This window comes from Gymnogyps californianus, chromosome 7 (assembly GCF_018139145.2).
Source record: "Gymnogyps californianus isolate 813 chromosome 7, ASM1813914v2, whole genome shotgun sequence".
In the NCBI taxonomy this organism is placed as follows: Eukaryota; Metazoa; Chordata; class Aves; order Accipitriformes; family Cathartidae; genus Gymnogyps; species Gymnogyps californianus.
In genome coordinates this window covers 19424022-19429937 of record NC_059477.1, presented here as the reverse complement: position 1 = coordinate 19429937, position 5916 = coordinate 19424022, and positions in this window count along the sequence as shown.

Genomic DNA, 5916 nt, shown 5'->3' with positions numbered 1-5916 from the left:
AAATAGTACCAATCTTTTCACTCTCTCTTCATTCAGAAGTCTTTTCACATCTCCACAAATTTCTATCATCCCAGTACAAGCTCTGTTATTCCTGCTGTTTCCTCTTTGAGTCAGAGTAATGAGAACTGAACACAAAGAAAGGTTATTATAACAATGTCATTCTAATATTCTCACTGTTATTTCGGTCTCCCAACTAATACCTTTCATTTGATTTTTAACCACTGCAAAGCATGGAGGGGAGCCCTTCGCTGGGCTGTCCAGGGTGATGCCCACATCTCTTTCACAAGTGGTTACGGTGAATTGGGAATCAGTAATGTGACCCAGATCTTCCCTCGTAATCTCTGCCATCTCTGCTGATGTCGAGTGCCCCAGAGCCTCTGTTTATTCATTCTGTCAGACCAAAGAAGCTGATTGCATTTACTACTCTCCTAAGGCCAAGCCCCAAGGATTTTAGTCCTTACATTAAATCAAACTTGTCCTGAAGGCAGTGGGAGTTTGCCAGTGCACAAAGACCGAGTCAAACTCAGTCCTTCAAACTCAGAGCAGCTCAGACCTTGTTCGTAATGAGCACTGAGGGGCCAGAAGGTCAGAGGAGTGGGAGAAGCTGTAATTGCAGAACATTTATTGTCAAATCATCAGCGTGGTGTTTCCATACCTTGCAAATCCTCCCCCGACAAGCGCTTCACTTCTGTTCTGCTGGTTTTGAAAACTGAGACTGCAGAACGCTTTAGAGACAGCAAAAGCCCCCACACCCCCACCAGTCCCCTTGACTGAGCTGGCGAGCAGCACGGCTCCAGCCCCACGCTCTGACTTGGTAACACAGCCCAGGGTGGCTTCGCGGGGGTCTCGCTCCTTGCCCTAGTGCCCTTCACAAGTGCTATGTTCTGTTTCCCATTACCTAAAATCAGTCACAGGTTTGCCATTTGCTACAAGCAACCTATGGCTTATTGCATTTGAGAATACAGGCTACCCTTAGCAAGCATTTCTGGCAGCCGCACCCTCTCTTGGTCAGGCTGGTAAGCGGCACACCTCTGGCCAGATATGCTGAGGGGCTGCACAGTCTAGAGGCACCAGGGCAGACAGCGGGTCATACTGGCAGGATTTGGCCCCAGAAACAGCCCCAGCAGCCCGTCCTTGGTCACGGGAGCGCTGAGAACGCAGGGCAGCAGAAGTCAGTACCGATGACCACAGGAATGTCCCACTGAGGCACTGGGGTTTGGTACAATTAAAACTGCCTTCCCAGCCAGTGGTGAACCCCCGGATGCAACATCTGCGACGAGTCGTTGCATTCGTCCACTCAGCCTGCCTGGCTCAGAGACCTGCACTGGCACGTGCTGACCACCTTGAATTTGTGAGGAAACACATTTTGAATGGCCAACCAAAAATTTGCTCAGTTCTCCTAATTTTATATACTTTTAGGCGCATATGGACTTGTATATCAGCTTCTTCTTGTAACCTAAGAGAAGCAATAGGATTTTATTGACTGTTACAAAAATATATTTGCATGTGTTTATATAGCAGATACTTGTATGCATTGTTAGGCACTGAGCCACTTTGTCACTACCTGTTATTAAAATAAAATTTAATAATCTGTATCCATCAACTGTAGCCACCATTGACCAACAGGGACCATCTCTCAGTCATCATGTATTTCTAGCATAATGAATATATTTGTACAAAATACACAATGGGCATTTCAATTCCTAATACCACTGTCCCTGTGCCATTTGCATTTGTTATTTGTATTCATGAACATTTCCAGAACTAGGAAAGAAAATAAAATATTTATTTTTCTTCAGGAATTTGAGTGAGTTGTCGGACAGCGGATGGCAGGATATATTCATGATCCAGCCTTTCACATGACAGACTTGCACAACATCTAATAATAATAACAAAAAAAAACTAGACCAAAAAATAAAGGGAAGAAGACGGTGCGGGCATCCTGCCACTCTTTCTGTTAGGCAAAGCCAGATGGGCTGAAACATGTTGCTGAGTTAATATTATAACATCAGTTTAAAAATCATCTCATATTAGGCCTGACTTCTGAAAAAGGAAACATGAGAAGACCAGAAAAAGATAGAAAACTAATGTTCTACTTCTCTAGTTTAGGTATCTTGCTTTTTGGATGGTCTTGTTTTCCTGATATTTTCACTTGGCTTTTCTCTTGATATACTTGTTCTTTTGCACAGCCATGAGAAGACAAAACATCTTCTGAAACAGGATGCCATTGTCAGGGTGACTCAGTGGTGTCTCAGGCCCTAGAGATACTTAATTCATGCATTTTTTTAACTCCCTTTCAAGCTGATGGTCATATACGGTGCATAAAAGTTGTAGGGTACTACACTACACACAACATGCTGAAGAAAAGCAGCGTCTATTAATTCAGATGCTTTATGACTTTATATAATAGAACAGGACATGAGAGCAATTAAAATATTAACCCATAGCAACCCTGGTTGGATTTTGGGCTTAGTAAGGAAGAAAATCTCAACTGAATGACAAACATGGAGTATTTAAAAGTCATCAGATGACACAGATATATCTATTTTGCCAAGCAAAATGCAACACTAGTCTCAACTACTGACAAGGTTATCTCACTAACTTTTTGTTAGCTTGAGGTACTATTTGGTGCAAATCAGTGTTCTGGGGAACCTTCATGTTGCATGAACAACACACACAAAAGCTGGTTGTGAGCTACACCGGAGAGAACTACCCAAAAGCAATTCTATACCTGAGAATTAAAACAATAGGTACAGAGCAATGAACTAGATCTTAACCCAAACACACAGCACAAGACCACAGTTAGGATGGGGCACAGGAGACAAAGATTTCCTCTAGATCCTGGGCACAGGCAGTCCCTGCACCAACGTACCTTCCACCCACCACCCTCAGCTGAGCCTGTTAGAAGCAGTGTAAAGGGTATGTCTTGTGAGATAACGAATAGCTACATTAGATTGAGATTTGGCCTTAAGAAATCCATTCTGGGCACAGATCCGTTCTTCCCCAAAGTATTTTGGCTCTAGGAGTACCCTATGTGATGTGCAAGCACCTTTATTTCTCTCTTGTCACTCCCAGATTTGGGCCGTGGCACCCTGAATACAGCAGCAGACAGCAAAGAGTTAAACTCATGTGTGTTATGTGAGATTAAGGTTAAAAATTGTTGAACTGCTAAGAGTTATTTTTTGCCAGGTCTTTTCGTATTGTGCAAGAAAAGGGGGTTTGGGAAACAACTAAAATAGTTCTGCTAAAGGCTAGCAGAGAAAGGATACAAAAATGAGGTTGACAGTAATAGGCCTATAAATCTGACATCCAGTGCCCTGGTCTTGCAATGCGATCTGCACCTGCAACGAGACCGATTGATTTCAGCAGGTCCCGTAGCTACCCAAGCGCCTGTCACCACGGCCCCGGGCAGGGCTGGGGCTTGCGCTGCAGCAGCAACAACACAGCGTTGTTTGGAACAACTTCATCGCATACTGTGCAAGAGTGCGTGCATATTTCCAAAGTACTTTTTGCAAGAAAACATTCCCACGAACCATTTAGATTTCCTATCTTTTCATGATGCATTTGCTTTGCCTCACCACTGTCATTTCCACTGGACCATCTATTTACGCACCGCACAACGAATGGGTCTTGCACAAACACAGGAGCATACTCCTGTCTCTCAACAAAGTTGCCAAAAACATTTTTTGAAGTTTATTGAATAACATTTCTAAATAACATTTACTAGTCACCTGAATAACCGAATCCGATCACTTGCACAATTAGCTGCTTCAATAGTAAAACAGCGGAGATTATATTTTTTTTTTTCTTGCTTTTTAAAATTGTGCAAAATACTATGATGAGCTGCAGTTTTCTAATAGCATCAATAGGTGGCGCTATCAATTTCCATAATGGTCCGCTCTAACTGCAGTTGGGCAAGAGAAGATGAGTTAACGCCCTGATATTTACGTTTTCAAAAGCTGCAATATGCCCATCAATAAAGGCTGCAGTTCTTTGTTATGGCACATTAGCGAATATTCTCAGCAAGATCTAAAATTAATGTGTCAAAAAAGAAAGACTCATCACTCCTTTTATTCTGCTCAAAGTCTCAGCGATCCTTCAAAGTTTTCAGGCCAAACTTGGGCCAGATTTTCAAATGTTTTCAGCATGTTGTGCAACAAACTCTTGACAATGTTGCCAAATTGTCACAGAGGTACTGAGATTTGGACGGTCAACCAATTCCGTGTGCTGACATGAGAGAACTTCACCTTTCATAAGTAAAAATGGGAAGTGCATAATTTGAAAATATTATGTCCAAATGATAGCCAAAGAAAAATTATGCTTCAAATAGACTTTTAAATCTGTTTATTTTCGAATATACTTTATAATACATTGTGGTTAAGATTGTATTCTAAAAGGAAACATGTAAGTGAAGCGTTATCCTAGTGGATATATCCAAGCTGCTATTAGAACTACATCCAGAAAAAAACTGTGTATCAATAGTGTATTTTCCAAAATATAGCCACTTCATGGGTTGAGGACTTCATTTATAAACCATGCCCTTCTGAAATCATTACCTTTCTGCTATGCTATATATTTACATCTACTGACTTAAGTACTCTAAATATAGTAAGCAAGCCATTATGACCTTCTCCTAATTGAACGAGACAGACAAGAGTGTGTGTTACAGTACATCTATATCTGGGGGAGAGAGAGAATGTGCACACAAGACAGTGTGGGTAATGAGATCTTCTCTGCTATTACAAGCAACCTATGGCTCTGGGGTGCCCGGCTCTCAGGGCTACTTACAGAATTCAAAAATGGCTCAGTTGAGTTTTCCATTAGTCTTTATCTGAGAAGTGACCTGTTATGTCCCGATGACTGGTGCCATTTCATTCCTGAGTGTTAGCTAGCTCACAGCAAAGAGTCTGTGTCACCCCTCCCAGCCTTTAGCCCTAGCCAAAATGAAAATACTCATTTGGTCAGGCTCAGCTATGATCCAGTTTATGGCTGTTCCTTTGTTCCCAATGCTCAAGTGAAGAGGGTTAATTACTTCCCTTTGTTACAATTAACGATGCTAAACGCCAGGGAAAGGGCAGAGCTGAAGAGCATGAATTACTGTTCCAAGCAACATTCTGGCATTAAAAAAGCACTCTTCTGGCAAGACAAAAAATTTGAAATTTCCTGTGGGGGAAAAAAAAAAGAGCGTATTGATTTGGAACTGCCATATTTCATCTTGACAGTGCTGCAACCCTTTGTTTTAATAACAGCGTTTTATTTCAATTCTTGTCAATTAGAACATTATATGTACATACCATCCCTGATCACATATTTCAGTACTCCCCAAACAACACATCCCAACCTTTTTCCCATCAGAAAACATCAGTGAAGTGGGAAACACTACTGTGAAACATTTTGACGAGGAATAAAAGGATACTTTTTCAGTAAAAATATTTTAGCCGCCTCTAGCTTTTTGACTGGCACAGTCATTGAGTTTTGCCCTCTTTAATGAAAATGTGCAGATTAAAGGTTTTGAAAAGCATGCCTGGGCAGGCAGCTACACCCCCGCAGGGCCCAAGGCCCAGACCGTAATGGGCTCCCAGGACACGCAGGCTCAGCTCCCATGCTGGGAGCAGGCAGCGCAGGCAGTGCTGCCAAAAGCAAGGGGTCCCTGCCTGGAGGGGGCTGTCCCAATGGCACCAGTGCTCACAGCATCACACTCCACTCCAGCCAGGGCTGAATTACACCATTTGTGCCTGTACATAGACTCTGCTAGCTTCTCCGTGATGCCCCCCGCTCCATCTCAGCATGGCTCTCAGGAGAACTTGTTCATTTTGGAGGCTATAGCTCCCACCCTTCCAGCCAGGATGGGCCAAGTCACCCATACCAGGCTCTTCTTGGCCTTCTCACAGAAACGTCCCAGTGCAAACACACATC